This window comes from Leucoraja erinacea, chromosome 17 (assembly GCF_028641065.1).
Source record: "Leucoraja erinacea ecotype New England chromosome 17, Leri_hhj_1, whole genome shotgun sequence".
In the NCBI taxonomy this organism is placed as follows: Eukaryota; Metazoa; Chordata; class Chondrichthyes; order Rajiformes; family Rajidae; genus Leucoraja; species Leucoraja erinaceus.
In genome coordinates, this window is record NC_073393.1 from 40,740,094 (window position 1) to 40,761,335 (window position 21,242).

Sequence of the window (21,242 nt, forward strand, 5' to 3'; positions counted from 1 at the left end):
AGAGAGTTCCAGAGATTCACCACTCTCTGTGTGAAAAAAGTTTTTCTCATCTCTGTTTTAAAGGATTTCCCCCTTATCCTTAAGCTGTGACCCCTTGTCCTGGACTTCCCCAACATCGGGAACAATCTTCCTGCATCTAGCCTGTCCAACCCCTTAAGAATTTTGTACGTTTCTATAAGATCCCCTCTCAATCTCCTAAATTCTAGAAAGTATAAACCAAGTCTATCCAGTCTTTCTTCATAAGACAGTCCTGACATCCCAGGAATCAGTCTGGTGAACCTTCTCTGCACTCCCTCTATGGCAATAATGTCCTTCCTCAGATTTGGAGACCAAAACTGTACGCAATACTCCAGGTGTGGTCTCACCAAGACCCTGTACAACTGCAGTACAACCTCCCTGCTCCTATACTCAAATCCTTTTGCTATGAAAGTTAACATACCATTCGCTTTCTTCACTGCCTGCCGCACCTGCATGCCTACTTTCAATGACTGGTGTACCATGACACCCTGGTCTCGCTGCATTTCCCCTTTTCCTAATCGGCCACCATTTAGATAATAGTCTGCTTTCCTGTTTTTGACACCAAAATGGATAACCTCACATTTATCCACATTATACTGCATCTGCCAAACATTTGCCCACTCACCCAGCCTATCCAAGTCACCTTGCAGTCTCCTAGCATCCTCCTCCAACTAACACTGCCCCCCAGCTTAGTGTCATCCGCCAATTTGGAGATATTGCCTTCGATTCCCTCATCCAGATCATTAATATATACTGTAAGTAGCTGGGGTCCCAGCACTGAGCCTTGCGGTATCCCACCAGTCACTGCCCGCCATTGTGAAAAGGATCCGTTTACTCCTACTCTTTGCTTCCTGTTTGCCAGCCAGTTCTCTATCCATATCAATACTGAACCCCCAATACCGTGTGCTTTAAGTTTGTATACTAATCTCTTATGTGGGACCTTGGCGAAAGCCTTCTGGAAGTCCAGATACACCACATCCACTGGTTCTCCCCTATCCACGCTACTAGTTACATCCTCAAAAAATTCTATAAGATTCGTCAGACATGATTTACCTTTCGTAAATCCGTGCTGACTTTGTCCAATGATTTCACCACTTTCCAAATGTGCTGCTAAACTATCTTTAATAACTGACTCTAGCAGTTTCCCCACTACCGATGTTAGACTAACTGGTCTGTAATTCCCCGTTTTCTCTCTCCCTCCCTTCTTAAAAAGTGGGGTTACGTTTGCTACCCTCCAATCCTCAGGAACTACTCCAGAATCTAAAGAGTTTTGAAAGATTATTACTAATTCATCCACTATTTCTGGAGCTACTTCCGTAAACCCCTTTTTCACGGGGCAACTTGACGCAAGAGGTAAACAGAGTTTAACATCGTGGGAACCTCGTGCGATAACAATACGGCATTCATGGACCACTGTGGCGCTAACGGCAGGTAATCGTGTAACTTGGGTACTCGGGAAAAAATTCTAGCAAGCTTGAATTTGTCCAAGAGTGACTTGTACACTTGTGGTTGAGCATTGCAACATTTTATGAACGTAGTGGCCAGTGCGATATCCGTAATAACTCTTGCGTTTACCGTGGGAACTCCTGCAAACGGTAAACCCGGAAGCTGGACAGAGGGGACAGAAGGTGAGTAAAAAAGGTGTTCTCAATGTCGCCAATGGAATATGTGTCCATCGAGGACGTCCCAACTCATTGTCATTGTTGGAGAATCTTTTTAACAGGAACACGCAGAGATGGCTCCCAGAAAAGCTCAAAGAAAGGGGGTAAAGCGTGTCAGAAAGGTTTTTGCCATGCAGGAGAATGAGGAGGAGACGCAGCAAGAGAGACGGGTGGAGAGGCAACAGGAGATGCCAGAGATAACACTGCCTGTGGGCTCCTTGGAGCAGGGAGAGGGTGAGCAAGGTGGATTTCAGATTGCCTCCCCAGTAGTCGTTGTAGGAATAGCCTCTACAGACGCTGATGTAAAGGGAAGATGGCAGAAGGTAAGGCCATATAACTTCTCCAGGGAACAAGAGGGGGAACTTGTAGAATGGTACCAATATAACGAGATTCTCTACAATAAATCCAGAGAGGATTATAGAAACGGAGAGAAAACGGAACCTGCTGGAGACGAAGGCTGCGGAGTATCCCGGGTGCTCATGTGAGTATATATAACGATATATCAGTTCATCAACAGGAGAACCATTTAATGTTATCCAAGATTTAAAAACATACAATGCTATAGATGTAAAAGTGCTGTTTTTGCAGTTAACTTAAACTTCTCTTATAAGTCTGTCTGTGCCCTGCAGCTGCAAAGTAAAAAAGTCGTTTGAGGTTGAGGTTGTATTCATGTCTCTAAGGGAGGATATTTATAGTGTGTGAAAGAAAAAAGTGACATCATTTGTGCCACGTGATGATTTAATTACACTTGACAGTTTACAATGCTCATTCAAGATTTAACAGGAAACTTCGGGAGACGGACAAGTCACTTGCACAAATAACAGAAATGCCGAGTACCGTGGGAACTCTTTATCTACCCCCCGTTATATCGTATGATATCGTGCTAGACCACGACCACTTCACTCTGGTCACATCTTGCGTCAAGTCGCCCCGTGAAAAAGCCCCATTAAGTACTCTGGGATGCAGCCTCTGGCCCTGGGGATTTATCGGCCTTTAATCCATTCAATTTACCCAACACCACTTCCCGACTAACCTGGATTTCACTCAATTCCTCCAACTCCTTTGACACGCGGTCCCCTGCTATTTCCGGCAGATTATTTATGTCTTCCTTAGTGAAGATGGAACCAAAGTAGTTATTCAATTGGTCTGCCATATCCTTGTTCCCCATGATCAACTCACCTGTTTCTGACTGCAAGGGACCTACATTTGTTTCAATTAATCTCTTTCTTTGCACATATCTATAAAAACTGTTGCAGTCAATTTTTATGTTCCCTGCCAGTTTTCTTTCATATTCTATTTTTCCTTTCCTAATTAAGCCCTTTGTCCTCCTCTGCTGGTCTCTGAATTTCTCCCAGTCCTCTGGTATGCTGCTTTTTCTGGCTAATTTGTACGCATCATCCTTCGCTTTGATACTATCCCTGATTTCCCTTGTTATCCACGGATGCACTACCTTCCCTGATTTATTCTTTTGCCAAACTGGGATGAACAATTTTTGTAGTTCATCCATGCAGTCTTTAAATGTCTTCCATTGCATATCCACCGTCAACCCATTTAGAATTAATTGCCAGTCAATCTTGGCCAATTCACGTCTCATACCCTCAAAGTTACCTTTCGTTAAGTTCAGAACCATTGCTTCTGAATTAACAATGTCACTCTCCATCCTAATGAAGAACTCAACCATATTATGGTCACACTTACCCAAGGGGGCACGTACAACAAGACTGCTAACTAACCCTTCCTCATTACTTAATACCCAGTCTAAAATAGCCAGCTCTCTCGTTGGTTCCTCTACATGTTGATTTAGATAACTATCCCGCATACATTCTAAGAAATCCTCTTCCTCAGCACCCCTGCCAATTTGATTCACCCAATCTATATGTAAATTGAAGTCGCCCATTATAACTGTTTTGCCTTTGTCGCACGCATTTCTAATCTCCTGTTTGATACCATCTCCAACTTCACTACTACTGTTAGGTGGCCTGTACACAACACCCACCAGCGTTTTCTGCCCCTTAGTGTTTCGCAGCTCTACCCATACCGATTCCACATCCTCCAAACTAATGTCCTTCCTTTCCATTGCGTTAATCTCCTCTCTAACCAGCAACGCTACCCCACCTCCTTTTCCTTTCTCTCTATTATTAATAACTTTTTTGCTAATTGTGCTTGTACACAAATCAACATAGATGTTGGTAACTAAAAACAAACTGTGCTGAAAATAATCAGCAGATCAGACAACATCTGCAGGGAATGGAGCGGGCAGAGAAGTGACAGATGGAATATAGTGTAGCGAAGTGTGGTCATGCATTTTGGTAGTAGGAATAAAGGCGTAGACTATTCTCTAAATGGGGAGAGAATCCAGAAATCGGAGGTGCAAAGAGACTTGGGAGTGTAATTTAAGATAATGCAATGAGCCCAAAGTCTCACTCGTGGACTGAAAAGTACCAGACTAAGGTTGTGCAAAATACCAACATCAATGAATATACAGTTTAGGACTACCTGTCTCCACAGGCTTACTCCATCATTTAATAAAATAATGATGCTGATCTGACTGTTATTTCTTCTCAGCAGTATTTTTATCATCTTCTTGCGTATCGAGAATCTATCTACCTCTACTTTGAAAATAATCAGAGTTTTATTGAAGAAGAGTTTCAAAGGCTCGCATCATGCTGTCTTGAATGATGATCCCGCACAACAAGAAACATCCTCTCCACATCTCTCCACATGCTGTCAGGATCTTCAATGGCTCAAGTCCTCTATCGTTCTTTAGCCCTTAGACCAGCAGATAAGAAGAAAGCAAGAGGCGGAGACAGTGGGCTGTGGGAGAGCTGGGGAAGGGCAGGAGAAAGCAGGGACTACCTGAAATTAGAGGTCAATGTTCATACCGCTGGGGTGCAAACTGCCCAAGCGAAATATGAGGTGCTGCACCTCCAAATTACGGTGGGCCTCACTCTGGCCATGGAGGAGGCCCAGAACAGAAAGGTCGGATTGGGAATGGGAGGGGGAGAGTTGAAGGGCTGAGGGGGGGGAGATCAGGTTGAATTGAAGAACTGAGCGGAAGAGGGCGAAGCGATCGCCAGCCTGGGCTGTTGGTCTCACCGAAGTAGAGCAGCTGACACAGAGCAGGATGCAATAGATGAGGTTGGAGGAGTCAAGGTGAACCTCTGCCGCACCTGGGGCTTGGGTAAACATTCTGTTAAATTTGAGGTGCTGCACCTGCACACTAATTTTTTGAGTCTCATGGCCGGATCGTGGTGAGATCAGCATCTCCGAGCTCTGCGGTAATGCCCCTGTCCCCACTTAGGAAACCAGAACGGAAACCTCTGGAGACTTTGTGCTGAGCCACCCCTAGAGGTTATTGCGAACTGAGCGGAGGAATTAAGCGGATCGCCAAGCCTTTGGGAAGGATGTAGAGTAGGACATCTCGAGGAACGGATTTCAATAGATGAGGTTGGAGGAGGTGCAGGTGAACCTCTGCCGCACCTGGAAAGACGGCTTGGGTAAACATTCTGTTAGTTTTTCCATTTACTTGCTGTACCTGCACACTAGTTTTTTGAGTCTCGTGGCCGGATCGTGGTGAGATCAGCATCTCCGAGCTCTGCGGTAATGCCCCTGTCCCACTTAGGAAACCAGAACGGAAACCTCTGGAGACTTTGCGCCCCACCCTAGAGGTCATAGCCACAGAATTAAAGGATGTTCCTTTGGGAAGGAGATGAGGAGGAGTTTCTTTAGTCAGAGGATGGTGAATCTGTGCTTTAGCCGTCTTAATTACAGCGCCAACCTTCCTGTTCATCGCGGTGTGTGTCTATCACCTTGGCTTTGCATCATGTGAATTTCACTAAGTCAGTGCCTCCCCTGTTTTCCCTGTCTCTCGCCTGCATAATGGGCTGGTGAAGGAAGGTGTGTGTGTGTGTGTGTTCGTGTGTGTGTGTGTGTGTGTGTTTGTGTGTGCGTGTTCGTGTGTGTGTTCGTGTTCCACTCTGACAGTCGACGTTCCAGTTGCCGGTTTTTCAGGCGACTGCCGGCAACTTGACAGTCGCCTGACAAATCGCCCAAGTGGAACAGGCCCATTAGACTTCCGAAAGTCTCTTTAGTTTAATTTGGCTATTTTAAATTTTTTAGGAGTTAGTTGAAGATTTGCGGAAGGTTGAGATCAAAAATGAAAATGTCATGGACAAGCTTTTGGCAGAAAAGCACGCCATGCGAACCAAGGTCCGAGATCTGATGGAAAGTCACAAGGCATATTTTAAAAATCTGAAAACAAAACACAGCACTCAGCTCCGTAAAATCAGGGAGAAACATGCACAAGAAACATCACAAAAAGATCAGTGCTGTTTACAACTTCACAAAGATCTCCAACTTTTAAGACCTCACGCCAAATTCTGTACACCACTTGCAGAACAGGCAACTGGTTCTTTAAATTATTTCACCGAACGGAAGATTAAAGAACTGGAAGGTAATTACTCAAAGTTGACTTGTTAATATTTTTTGCCATAAATGGTCCTACCGCAGATTGGTACATCTGTCGTCTCTTGGTAGGGAGTAGGTTTGCCTTAAAATATTCTAGCATTAGAGCAATGGTGTGGATTGTATGACAAAACATCACTTTGTTTTTGTTTTGCCGTGTAATTATCTGGTCCCTGTAACCTCATGAGATTTTGTGTATGCAAATTGGTTGCTGTAATTCCCATATTTTATCACTGATCACACTTAAAAATATACTTCATTGGTTGGTAAATGGGTTGGTACATTCAGTGATCAGGAAAAGTAGCGTGTAATCTAAGTTTTTTTTCACGGGTATTCTGGTCAGATTCCTTGATCAGAAGATAGTGATGTTTAAAGGATTCAAGAAAAGAATTCTTTGAGAAGCATTTGTGAGAGTCTGCCAAATGGCTGACAGGAACACACAGTAGTCATTTGGACAGATTCGTACAGATGCTTTTAAAAACATTCTCTTCTTGAATCCTTTAAACATCGCTATCACTTAATTTTAATTTTGAGAGGATGCCGATAGTTAAAACATGACATCGTGAAGGGCGGCCTGGTGGCGCAGCGGTGGAGTTGCTGCCTTTCAGCGCCAGAGACCTGGGTTTGATCCCGACTTTGGTGCTTGTCTGTACGGAGTTTGTATGTTCTCCATGTGGGTTTTCGTCCAGGTGCTCTGGTATCCTCACACTCCAAAGACGTACAGGTTTGTAGGTTAATTGACTTGGGTTCATGGTAAATTATCCCTAGTGTGTGTAGGCTAGTGTTAGTGTGCAAGGATCATTGGTTGGCACAGACATGGTGGGTCGAAGGGCCTGTTTCCACGCTGTATCTCTAAACAAAATCATTTGAAGACATTTTACCATTTACAATGCCCTTGCCGGGAATGGTAAATCAACGTATTTTAATTTCAAATAGCTTTTAATGAGAAGTCACAGAGCAACCAGGACACTTCATTAACTCCATGAATGTCTTATCTCTGTGAGTCTTGAGCTGTGTTTGCATGACAGTTTACGGAAGAGAGGGTGAAACCAGGGACAAGGTAGAGAGACTATATTCAGCAGCAGAAGAGGATATTTATTTGGAGTAATTTAAAATAAATAAGGGTTTTAATGGAGCCAGTGGAGAATGATCATTTTGGTTGTTTTGGGAATAAGTAACTTTATACCTTAATTTCCAAAATGTTGAGGGTGCACATTTTCTGTGGAGCTTTTTTCAAGCTTCTAATCTTTTCTCACTGGTGATAGTTAAGGAATTTATCATTGGATAAATATGTAAATGGAATGACCATTTTGCCTTACAAATCTTCAAGCTTAATGAATTGTAGCATTTCAAGGATATTTGATGATTTCAAATGCTCGTTTTTAGTAGAACAGATGATTTTCACCACTGATTGCCACTAACTGCTGTGGAAACAATTGCAAATTGTGGAGGTGTTGCTTTTTTTTGCAACAAATATCAGATCATTATGGGTGTTTTTTCCTTTCTCTTTCTAAAAGAACAAGCGAGGCTCATGGAGCAAGAGGCTGGAAGGTCAGAGGACAGGTTTGTGTCAATGGAAGCTTCGTTCATGTTGAAAATCGAGCAGATTCAAGACGAGCTGGTACCCCAAATACAAGTCCCTTCCACCTAGTGACGATTAACTGAATATTAATCTGTTTGCCATTTACCTGGAATGAAATGACTTAATCTTGTCAAAAAAAGGAAAATTGATGGTATGAGATATCGTGAGTTGTTGAAGCATTGTTGGAACCAAATTTTTTTTTTTTTACACAGTTAATTATGTACATTGTAGATTTTTAATCTGGGCTCAACTCTATGAAGGAGTGCTTCCCTACATTTCACTGCTCACTCCATTCTGTGTAGAACCCCTTTCTGAAGAGTAAGTGACATGGGATAGATGCGAGCCTGCAGGAAAATTCAATCATAAAATAGTTGTGGTAGAATGGAGCTGTCGGCAGTGGCACATTAAAAGTATAATGCATGCTAAAATTATTTAGAGAGTCATACTGCTCAGAAACAGGCCCTTCAGCCCAACTTGCCCACACTGCCCAACATGCCCCATCTACACTAGTCTTACTTGCCTGTAGAGTCATAAAGCAAAATATTTAATCTAGAATTGGAATGGTGGCTATTTCACAGACCACTAGAAATCCCTTGGCTTTAATTGACACTAAACTTATTTCTACCCAGCTTGTACCTTCTCATAAGCTGCTGCTGGAGCTCAAAGACGTAGCCATTGATTTTGAAGAGGAGGACGAGCAGTTACACCGGAGAGTGAACTGGCTACGACACGTCCAGGCACAAAATGGTGTATGTATAGTATGACTTTAATTGGATAAGAAGGAACTGTGGATGCTGGTTTACACCAAAGATAGGCACAAAATGCTGGAGTCAGCGGGTCAGGCAGCATCTCTGGAGAAAAGAATAGGTGATGTTTCGGATCAAGACCCTTCATCAGACAGGGAGGGGGAAATTAGAGGTATGGGAATGTACAGAATAAAGCAGAGCCTGCATCGATGACTTAGGTAGGTTGGAGCTGACAATGGTCCATTGTTGGCTGGGGATGAGGTGATAATGAAGGAATACAAATGGTGAAATTAGCAAGAGGACTAGGGTGGGGAAGAGACGGGGAGAGAGAGAGAATGGAAGGGTTATTTGGTTAGAGATCCTTCATTCTCTTGTGTAAGAAGGAACTGCAGTTGCTGGTTTAAACCGAAGATAGACACATAAACCTGGAATAGGTCAGCGGGACAGGCAGCATCTGTGGAGAGAAAGAATGGGTGACGTTTCGGGTCAGGACTCTTCCTCGTTCTATTTATTTAAATGGTGATACGTGTTTTCTTACAGAGAATCTTCAAGCAATATTGGAAGAATATGAAGAGCAACAACACCAAATGCAAGCGGAATTAGAACAAGTTACCAAGGGAGCAACTTCCCAGGTTGGGAGAATTTGTGATGCATTTAATTTCTCCACATACAATCTTAATTCCAAGTGTGCGCCTTCTGCACAGATTCAACAGTCTCAAGTATCCTGCTATTTAATATTACATTGTAGTGCGTGGGTCTCAGAATGAGGCAAGTAGTCCGCAGTTTGAGAAGCACTATACTTTATTTCCTCCCGGTTCAGGGGAAGACGAAACCAGGGGAAGATGGCACCCAAACCCTGCCTTTTATACCCTCCGGCTAAGGACCGCCTCCGGACTGCACCACTCCTGTGCCGAGGGGTTCGGCAGTATAATGGGACGACCCTTAGGAGCCGCCACAGGACCCCCCCCCAGAACCAGAGGCACAAAACGCACCGGCGGGCGCACGACCCGGCCGGCCCGCGTGCGGAAGTCAGCAGATCCCGGGGCTTGCGGGGGCGTAGGTGGAGGGACAGGTCGAGGGGCCGGCGGGAGGACAGGTGGAGTGACAGGTTGAGGGAGTCGTGAGGGGGGACGCCCTCGGGGCCGAGGTTGAGCAACCAGCACCGGCTGGTCAATGTCCAGGTGCGCCGGCTTCAAACGGTCAATCGACACGGCCTCCGGCCGGCCCCCCATGTCCAGGACAAAAGTCGACTGCCCGTGTTCCAGCACCCGGAACGGGCCCTCGTACGGCCTCTGAAGTGGCGTCCGGTGGGCATCACGGCGCAGGAAGACGTATGGGCAGACCGTGAGGGCCATTGGCACGTGTGGTCGAAATGTCCCATGGCGGGATGTCGGGACGGGTGCGAGCCTGCCAACTCGCTCGCGAAGGCGTTGAGGGGCGGAGGAGGGCGTTTCATGATGCTCCGGCGCCGACGGCACGAACTCCCCGGGCACTGTGAGTGTCGACCCGTACACCAGCTCCGCCGATGATGAGGCCAAGTCCTCTTTGGGAGCTGTCCGGATGCCCAGCATGACCCACGGCAACTCGTCCATCCAGTCCGGGCCGGTGAGCCGTGCCTTCAATGCCGCCTTCAGCTGCCGGTGGAACCTCTCCACCAGACCGTTAGCCTGCGGATGGTAAGCCGTGGTGTGGTGCAGCTGCACCCCCAGCAAGCGAGCCATGGCTGACCACAGCTCGGAGGTGAACTGTGGCCCCCGGTCGGAGGAGATGTGCGCCGGCACCCCGAAGCGAGCAATCCAGTGCGCGGACAACGCACGAGCACACGTAGCCGATGAGGTGTCAGCCAACGGAATGGCCTCCGGCCACCGCGTGAAGCGGTCCACCATGGTCAAAAGGTGGGTGATGCCCCGGGACGGTGGAAGGGGTCCCACAATGTCCACGTGGAGATGGTCGAACCGCTGGTGAGGTAGACCGAACTCCTGGAGAGGTGCGCGGACATGGCGCTGGATCTTTGCTGTCTGGCACGGGATGCAGGTGCGAGCCCAATGGGCAACTTGCTTGCGCAGATCGTGCCACATGAAGCGAGCTGCCACCAGTGCCGTTGTCGCCCGGATTGATGGGTGAGCCAGTCCGTGGATGACCTCGAACACTCTCCGGCGCCAGGTGGCAGGGACGATGGGGCGCGGCTGACCGGACGACACATCGCACAGGATTGTCATACCCCCAGGACCGAGAGGGACATCCTCAAGACGGAGTCCGGAGATGGCAGTCCGGTAGGTGGGCACCTCGTCGTCCGTGAGCTGTGCCGCCGCCAGAGCAGAATAGTCCAATCCGGGCGCCACCTCGAACACGGCATTTATAGCAGGGCGGGACAATGCGTCGGCCACCCGGTTCTCTTTCCCCTTGACGTAGCGGATGGCTGTGGTGTATTTGGAGATGTAAGCCAACTGCCGCTGCTGACGTGCGGACCAGGGGTCGGAAACCTTCTGCAGGGCGAAAGTGAGCGGCTTATGGTCGGTGTAGGCGGTGAACGGGCGGCCCTCCAGGAAGTAACGAAAATGGCGCACAGCCAGGTACAGAGCCAGGAGCTCACGATCGAACGCACTGTACTTGGTCTGCGCGCGGTTGAGGTGCCGACTGAAGAAGGCCAGAGGCCGCCAAACTCCGCCCGTCAGCTGCTCCAGCACAGCACCAACTGCCGACTCCGAGGCATCCACAGTGAGAGCAGTCGGGGCATCTTCCCGCGGGTGCACCAGCAGCACGGCCCGAGCAAGGGCCTCCTTCGCGCCGTCGAAAGCTGCCTCCGCCTCGTGGGTCCACTCAACGCTCTTCTTCTGCTGCCCACCCGCCAGAAGTTGATACAGGGGCCGCATGATGTGGGCCGCGGATGGCACGAAACGATGGTAGAATGCCACCATGCCGACAAATTCCTGCAGGCCGCGCACCGTGCGTGGGCAGGAAAACCGACGGACACGTCAACCCTGTCAGGTAGGGGAACTGCGCCTAGCGCAGTCACGCGGTGGCCGAGAAAGTCAATTTCGTTGACCCCAAAACGGCACTTGTCCAGGTTGATGGCCAAACCATGCTCGCTGAGCCGCTGACAGAGCTGTCGAAGGTGAGCGCAGTGTTCCTGCTGCGAGCGGCTGGCCACCAGGATGTCGTCCAGGTACACGAACACGAATTCGAGGTCCCGACAAACCCCGTCCATGAGGCGCTGAAAGGCCTGTGCAGCGTTCTTGAGGCCGAACGGCATCCGAGTAAACTCGTAAAGCCCGAATGGCGTGATGATAGCCGTCTTGGGTACGTCATCCGGGTGAACCGGGATCTGATTATAACCCCGCACCAGATCCACTTTAGAAAAAAATGTGGCCCCAGCCAAATGGGCCGTGAAGTCCTGGATGTGGGGTACGGGGTATCGATCCGCTGTTGTTGCAGCGTTCAGCCGTCGGTAATCCCCACAAGGTCGCCAGCCCCCGCTTGACTTAGGGACCATGTGGAGTGGGGACGCCCAAGGGCTGCTCGAAGGGCGGACGATCCCCAAGGCCTCCATCGTGCGGAATTCCCGCCGTGCCAGACGCAGTTTATCTGGTGGCAGTCGTCGTGCTCGTGCATGGAGGGGTGGGCCGGTAGTCGGGATATAATGTACAACTCCGTGGCTGGGGGTTGCTGAATGAAACTGCGGAGTGAGAATGTCCGGGAACGCAGCCAAGATTCGTGCGTATCGGGAGTCCACGGACGCCAGTGGCCGCCCCACCGATTGACCCAAGCGCAATGTGATCGGCTCCATTGTAGTGGCGTTGACCAAACGCTGACGCCCGACGTCCAACATGAGGGAATGCGTCCGGAGAAAATCGGCCCCGAGCAATGGTTGGGAGACGTCGGCAACGGTAAAGTTCCATGAAAAATGGCAGGAGCCGAGCACGATGGGAACCATGCGCAGTCCATATGTGCGGATGGGGCTGCCGTTCGCCGCGGTGAGGACGGGCCCCCGCTTACCGGAACGAATGTCGGCCAGCGAAGGGGGCAGGACGCTGAGCTCCGCACCTGTATCCACGAGGAAGCGAGTCCCGGAGCGCCGATCCCAAGCGAAAAGGCGGTGAATTTGGCCGGCCACCGCGGGGACTATTGGCAGCCGGCCCAGGCGTTTCCCGGGAACGTGCATGGCTGGCGGCATTGTCGTGCTGCAGCACCCCAGCGCTGATGGAAATAGCACCAGCTCCTTGTGTTGGTGCTATATGGAGCTTGCCTGCCCCTGCTGGTGGTGCCTGCAGCTTGCTGGCGCTGGACTGCAGGTGCAGTACCCCTCACTGCCGCTGGGGGTAATCGAGCGGGCCGTCGGGCTGGAGCTGTCACTCCTTCTACAGCTCCCCCGCCCCACCGGAGGAAATCGGGAGCTGCTGGGGAGACGTCATCGGCGTGCCTGCCAACGGCCAGCGCGTTGACGTCATCCCGGCGCGTCGACCTCAGCGCGACCTCGTCTCTGCTGACGCCCAGCGCGCTGACGTCATCAGGGCGCGCCATCCACATGGCGTCGGCGCGCCTCCCGAGGGCCCGAAGGTCGGCAAACGAGGCATCGGTGAGTTGCAACCGAATGTAGGCCGGCAGCAGATGCAGGTAAGTATATTCAAACAACAGGCATGGCGTGTGCCCGTCTAATAACGCCACCATTTCCTTTAGGAGGGTAGATGGCCGCCAGTCGCCCAGGCCACCCATATGCAGGATCCTACCTGCCCGCTCCATCCTACTTAGTCCGTAAATTTGGAGCAGGAGCTGTTTCAGGCCGAGGTATTTGTCATTGTCCGGGGGGGCTGCGAGGAAGTCCGATACTTCTTCCACCGCATCCTGGTCGAGGGCTCCCACCAGGTAATAGAAACGGGTGGCATCGACCGTGATGCCCCGCAGGTTGAACTGGGCCTCCGCCTGCTGGAACCAGATGAGCGGCCGTGTGGTCCAGAAGCTGGGCAGTTTTACGGAGACCGCGTCCAGAGACAGGGTCGGGCTGGCGTGTGAGGAGGTAGGGCTTTGTTCTGTCTCCATCATGATGCCAATGGAGCGTCGGGGGTCACCAATGTAGTGCGTGGGTCTCAGAATGAGGCAAGTAGTCCGCAGTTTGAGAAGCACTATACTTTAATTCCTCTCGGTTCAGGGGAAGACGAAACCAGGGGAAGATGGCACCCAAACCCTGCCTTTTATACCCTCCGGCTAAGGACCGCCTCCGGACTGCACCACTCCTGTGCCGAGGGGTTCGGCAGTATAATGGGACGACCCTTAGGAGCCGCCACAACATTGCATTTTATGTTGCCTATTCAGATTTTTTTTTAATGGGTCATTAAAGTAAGTTTTTATTTTAAGTGTCCAAATAACACAAGAATTCGCAATATAACATGATTTTTAAATCTCACTGTCATGAATTTATAGGCCAAATGGAAGGAATTTAATGTCTAATTCCCTTAAATTAATGGCCATTTTAATCATCTTGCGAGTGGGTTTTTGTGGAACGCGATCGATTGGAACGTTGTGATTACAGTGAATTTGAACCCCATATTGGCAGGAAAAATACTGCCGGTTCATATGGGACCAAAATCACATTATCGGCAAGGAAACTTTGATTAAAAGTCATCCTAAGAAGCAAGTTTATATGTAAAAGAGACGATTTACAATTTGTTTTGTCCCCTACATGAGATCCGTCCTGTTGTAAGCGTCGATGGCGTTATAAGAAGCTTTATATTTTACTCCAGGGATTAAATTGTTCCCCGATTTAAAAAAAAACTTCCGAGAACGGAAGTCGGAACAGTTTTTCTGCAGCAACTTAACAGCCTGAGGAAGTTCGACTACGACAGGCAGGAGAAAATTTCATTTTAATCCCACGCCTCCCCTCCCCCAAGGCGCCAAAGTCGCGCACACGGCCAGAGGCAGAACTGCAGCGCCGCTGAAGGTAAGTATTGTAACATCACTACAATACCACACACCTTGGACATGGAGAAAGTCTACTGAATTAACTAGTGTGGTTGGGGAAGAAACAGAGTATTTCCAGACTTTTTAATCTAGTTTGGGTAATTTTACCTATTAATATTATACGGTCATAAGGAATAGTAGAATTAGGTCATTCGGCCCATCAAGTCTACCCGACCATTCAATCATGGCTCAAGGTAGAAATCAATGTTTTTTAAGCACAAATCTTAGAAGGTACTATTTAAAAGAGCACTTTCATTTACTAATGATGCACGGGAACAAGCCCTTGCATCAATGAATAAATTGAGCAGGATACTAAATCTCAAGGTACTAAAGATGAAGCCATGACATTGCTCATTGATGGGATTTGTTCCTCAGGATGCATATGATGACTGAATATGTGTGTATTTAATTATTTTTTAATTTAAAAGATTCCAAGATGGACACAGCAAATATATGTTGTAATCTTGTTTTGCATTCGTGTGTGTATAAAGATTGAGCACTATTTTCATTTTGCAGGAAAAGGAAGAACTGGAAACCTTTCAGCAAGCAACACAGCAGGAGCGCACAGAGCAAGATCCATCCTCCTGCAAGAATGAATTGGCTGAGCTAAGGCTTGGTTCTACTTGGACTGGGATATCAGTTACATTTCTATTGTGCCATGCGATCAAATGGGATTATCCCTTGATGCTTTGGCCAGCAAACAACGTTTGAAGTGTGGATGATGGTACAAACACGGCTGTCAATTTTCATAGGGTGGTGTCGTAGAGCCACAAATTATTCAACTCCTTGACGAAGGAGAATCCGTCTGGTTAAAGGAGGAGGACATTCAGTTTTGAATGGCTGAACGGCTTTCATTTGGTTTGTTTTAGATTAGTTTAGTTTAGGGAGAATCTAAATCCAAGCTGACTATCAACACGCATTTGGGATTGTTTCAGTTCAATAGGCTCCCATTTGGCATATCATCAACCCCAGGGATTTTTCAAGGGTTTATGACAAATTCTAGACGGGATTGAAGGTGTGGTGTGTTACTTGGATGACATCCTCATCTCAGTCCCTGGCAGGCAGGCACATGATGAAAGGTTGGAAGTGGTACTCAACGCCTTGAGACACACAGTGTAAGAGTGAAGGCACAAAAGTGGGAGTTCCTTCAGAACTCGGTGGAGTACTTGGGTCATAAGATAGACAAGGATAGTCTACACCCCACCAAGGGTAAAGTTGATGCGATCAAGAACACGCCCACTCCCCAGAAACATATCTGAGATACGATCCTTTTTAGGATTAGTGCATTATTGTGGGAAGTTCGTGCCATGTCTGTCTACCTGTTTACATCCCTTGAGCGAGATCTTGAGAAAAGATGTACCATGGAAGTGGACACGTGAATGTGAACAAGCTTTCAAGTCATGTAAAGCTCAGTTGGTAGAGAGTACAATACTTTTTCATTATGATGTAAAGAATCCAATGAAGTTAGCATGTGATTCTTCACCATACGGTCTTGGTGCTGTCTCTCATGTGCTAGTAAATGGAGAGGAGAGGCCTGTAGCCTTTGCGTCTAGTACACTCAGTTGCAAATAGAGCGAGAGGATCTTGCATTAATTTTTGGCGTTAGGACGGTTTCACAAATACTTGTATGGTAGAAGGTTTGTAATCGAGACAGATCACCAGCCGTTGACAGTGATCCTAAATCCCAAAGCACACATACCAACTCTGGCAACAGACAGAATGCAAAGATGGCCATTGATATTGACTGCGTACCAGTATCAGCAATGCTGACGCCATATCTAGATTACCTTTGGAATCGGAGGTTACCCCAAACAGAGAGAACGTGTTTTATTTCTCTCATGTAGATGAGTTACCTATCACTTCAGGGGACATTGGGAAGGCTACTCGCACTGACAGACTTTTGTCAAGAGTGCAGGAGTATGTTACAAATGGATGGCCAAACAAATTGCCGGATTCAGAGGCAGAACTGAAACCATTTTTTGTACGTAGGAATGAACTCTCAGTAGACCAAGGGTGTGTCATGTGGGGAGCGAGAGTTGTAATCCCTGAAAGATACGGAATAAAATTGCTAGGTGATCCTCCTGATCAGCATTTGGGAATGTGTCTCAAAGAGTCTAGCTAGAAGCTATCTATGGTGGCCTGGTGCAGAGTTAGATGGACAACAATTGTTCATTGTGATTGATAGTCACTCCAAGTGGATAGAGGTGTTTCCAATGAACAAAACGACATCCAGCAAAACGATAGACATTTTGCGAGGATTGTTTGCGTCCTATGGATTTCCAGAGGAAATTGTGTCTGATAACGGACCTTAATTCTATTCACAAGAGTTTGCACAATTCATGAAAGGGAATGGTGTAAAACACACTAGAGCTGCTCCATACCATTCCGCTTCAAATGGAGCAGCAGAACGCACAGTGCAAATTTTGAAGTGTACATTAGTCAAACAACTGCTGGATCCAAATCCAAAGAAAAGACAGTTGTCTCTGTTTCACAAACTGGCTAACTTGAGATGATGAACTAAGGAGAGGTTCTGCAGAGGAAGCATTGCTTGTAGTTCAATTGAGTCACTGAGTTGAATGTAGGTGCTTGTTTGCTAACATGGTAATAAAATGGCACATCCATTTCGCCCATCACTTTTAGCAACCTTGGAAAAATAAGATGTCATTAGTCTTTGGACACACTAATGACATCTTATTCTTCCAAGGTTGTTAAAGGACACACGTTAGTTACTTTAGACTTTAGAGATACAGCGTGGAAACAGGCCCTTCGTCCTACTGAGTCTGCGCCGACCAGCAACCATCCCGTACACTAGCGCAATCCTACACACTAGGGACAAATTACAAATTTAACCAATCCAAATAGCCTACCAACCCTCATGTCTTTGGGATGTGGGAGGAAACCAGAATACCCGGAGGAAATCTACGCAGTAACAGGGAGAAGTTGCAAACTCCACACAAACAGCACCTACAGTCAGGATTGAACCTGGGTCTCAGGCACTAAGGCAGCAATTCTTCCCCCGCTGTTACTTGATAGAATCTGAAGAACCACGTGTACACAATGTGGGTGGAATTACAGAATTCTGTTTGTAGTAGCACTAAAAGATGTATCCACTTAATGCTCCCCCCTTTCCTCTTTGACATGCGCCCTTGAATTGTTTTAAAAAATATATATTATTATTGAGTATTTTTTTTACCACTTTTATAGGGAATATAACCTAGGTCATAGTTTGCTGTGTGAAAAATAATTTCTCCTCTTCCCTGGGCATTTTTGCTAGTTTCTATACCCTTGCTTCCTCTAATTCAAGAAATGGTCTTTCCAGGTCTGCTCCATCAAACCGCTTGTAGAGGAATCCACTGACTGTCGAAAGCAGCTGCTTCAAAGTCCTTGGAGAAGATTCCTTGAAAGCCGTGTGTTCTTCCCAACCCTTGGTGTCGATGAAATTTCACTGAGAAGGTGGGGTTACTGTGTTACCGTTTATACTGCTGTTTTCTTTCCAGACATGGACCTCTTCCTGTCAGACCAGCGACCAGGAAGTACACCATTAGTTTGGAATCAATCGAGGAATAATAATAATAATAATACATTTTATTTATGGGCGCCTTTCAAGGGTCTCAAGGACACCTTACAAAAATTTAGCAGGTAGAGGAAAAACATGTAAGGGGAATGAAATAAATAGTAGAGACATGACTAGTACACAAAGTAAAGACAGAATTCAATACAAAACACAGTATGAGGCAATTAATGCACAGATGAAAAGGGAGGGGGACGTGGGGCTAAGGATAGGCAGAGGAATGTGAGGAGGCTTTGGAGATAGACCCCAGTGAACAGGTGGTGGTGGCACGGAAGGTGTGTATTGCCAATCAATTCCTCGTTTTCTAGTTGTAATCTAATTTCCTGACATTTTACACTCTATCTTGCCCCACCCCCACCACAGTGAACTGGGCAACTCTGGAAAACCTGCTTCCATGTACTTACTAACTAATAAATAGGATACATAGTACTTCGGTTTGGAGTGGGTGATTCAGGCATCAACACAGAAAACCTGGCCTGGTTTCTTTGTCCAGCCTCGAGGTCTGCACGTGGTGCCCGTCCCCTCACCCAGCAACTCCTCCTCTCCTGCGAGACATGAGGTGTTTGAGTTACTCTCATGTCGCACTCACGCAAATTGGTTTTCAAATGCATATCTCTAATCTCTCTGTTTCAGTATGAAAGAGCGCAGTGAATACAAGCCAAGGTGTAAGCCAAATCTCAAAATAAATGCAATACATTTGGTTATCTCATCTTAACCAAGAGAAGATCTTAAATGTAGAGACACCTTTCCAGGAACACAGAGAGCAAGAGAAAACAGCTGATGATGGTTCATCTTTCCCCACCTTCAGCTTGCTGTGTGGTGTAAGAATGGATACGTCACCCATCACCAAGGAATCCAAGACTAACCATGGAAACACTGTCACTTTCTGATTGACTGCGCCAGAGGATTGTTTAGAATCGAGACCTCCTGTCCAATAGTTCACCAAGGAATCTACATTGCTTGTTTGTTCATAGAATCGTGTATTCATTTGGACCATTGTATTGAAGCCGCTGCCACCCAGATCTTTATAACATGATAAGTAAATACAAATCTTCACATCTGTACCTTGGTATTTTACTAATTAGTTTAATTCTGAAAGAACTAATTAGTTGAGGTTCATAAGTGATAGAATAAGAATTAGGCCATTTGGCCCATCAGGTCAACTCCTTGATTGAATCATGGCTGATCTATCTCTCCTTTGTAACCCCATTCTCCTGCCATCTCCCCATAAACTCTGACACCTGTATTAGGTTGATGTTAGATTAGCTATTGACCTCTGTTTCTGTTTTGCAGGCGAAGAGTCGAGTGAATTTCTTCAAGCGCTTCTTTACTGCTCGAAAATGAAGACTTCCCGGACCAGGTCACGCTACTTGGTCTTGGCGTACTTTGCGACACCACATTTGCTTGTTTACATGTGCCTGGCGAGACATTTTGGACGCACTACAGATGGGAATGACACCAATTATTAATGAAAGTTGAACACTGACCACAGGTGTATAAATGAATACTGTATTGTTAATGTATGAAATGACAGCCCCCAGCGATGCATGTTGGTGTTGAACCGGCCGACCCCTGTACGGAGCCGGTTCAGGGCGACCCACTCTTTGCGGGGCAGGTTCGAGCCAGGTGGGGCTGTGGTGTTCGGTGCAACAGTGAATTGAGGAGGTCGGGAAGTCTGTTCCCAGCTGGTTCTCCAAGCTCCTAGTGTGTTGAAACAGGAGCCACAGAGAATGGCTGCGTGACGGGAGAAGAGGCGACGAGATGACAGGCGTTGAGGTCCCAGTTGCTGTGAGTCCTGGGCGAGGTGGTGCAAAGGATGTTTGGCAGCCGATGGGGCCTTGCACACCAGCCTGTGGGTGAAGTACTCTCTGTGAAGCTCAGCGGGTGCGATAACTGCGAGTACCGGCAGAAGATTGCAATGACTTGGTGGGTCTGTAGCAGATGTTTAATGATGGTGGTCTTTGCTTTGGTGAGGTTTTCCACATTCAGCTGCAGCAAGGTGATGCCATCCGGTTCGACATCTGTAGATGCCAGCCCTAAAAAAGGCGCACGCTCCTGGTTGGCGCCGAGCAGCAGTGACTGAGCTCAGTTGACAGGGCTCACCACGTGGAGGTCAACAACATGAGCCCCATGTGTTATATAAAACAGTTATATTAAAGCTCAAAATGCAAAATTATGTATATATTTGTGGTGTTAACCAACGTAATTTAACTCTGCTCCTTGGGAGTTAGGATGTCAGAGAGAGATTAAATTTCTGCTTGGAAATGCATTTGTACGTTTAAAGTGGCGCTGCAGATTTGAGGAAAGCACTGGGTACATTAGAATATAATTTATCTATTACTTTCATCTTAGTTATGTTGCCATTAGGGTACAATTTAGAACTGCACTTTTGGAAATTATTTTGTTTGACAAAGTTTTTATTAAAAGTTACAATTTGTTTTTCGTTTTGTTTTATCACCTGTATTTATATTTGAGTGACATTCGCACCCAAAAGATGGCCTGAAATTATGTTACATGTTTATTTGTGCCATAATGTCACTGCCATTATGTCTCTAGCATAGTGGCTACCAATGGTATTTAGCTACACCTTGACCCACTGCACTTCTATGGTAGCACAAGTATGCTGGCCACTAGCATTAAGGATGTCACACCCCAGCCACTCCGCCCCTCTCCCATCAGGCAAGAGGTATAGAAGTTTGTAAACACACACCTCCAGATTGAGGGACAGTTTCTTCCCAGCTGTTATCAGGCAACTGAACCATCCTACCAACAATTAGAGAGCAATCCTGAGATACTATCTACCTCATTGGAGATTCTTGGACTGTCTTTAATCGGACCTTATCTTGCACTAAAGATGATTCACATTATTCCCTTTAACATGCATCTGTACACTGTGGATGGCTCGATTGTAATCATGTATTGTCTTTCCGCTGATGAGTTTGCACGCAACAAAAGCTTTACACATGACAATAAACTAAACTAACTGGTAATCAGTTGGAACTTGACTCTCCACAATGGATGTAATCTTGGTACAGATAAGTTTCAAGCAAGTCATTTCAGCCTTTTAATTATTGCCCTATGAAGTTATTAAATACATGGTTTTGCTGGCAAGGCATTGATTACATAGAACAAAGAACACTACAGCACAGGACCTGGCTCTTCAGCCCACCCACCGTCTGTACCGAACATGATGCCAAGATATATCTTTATGTACCTGCACATAATTCATATCCTTCCAATCACTG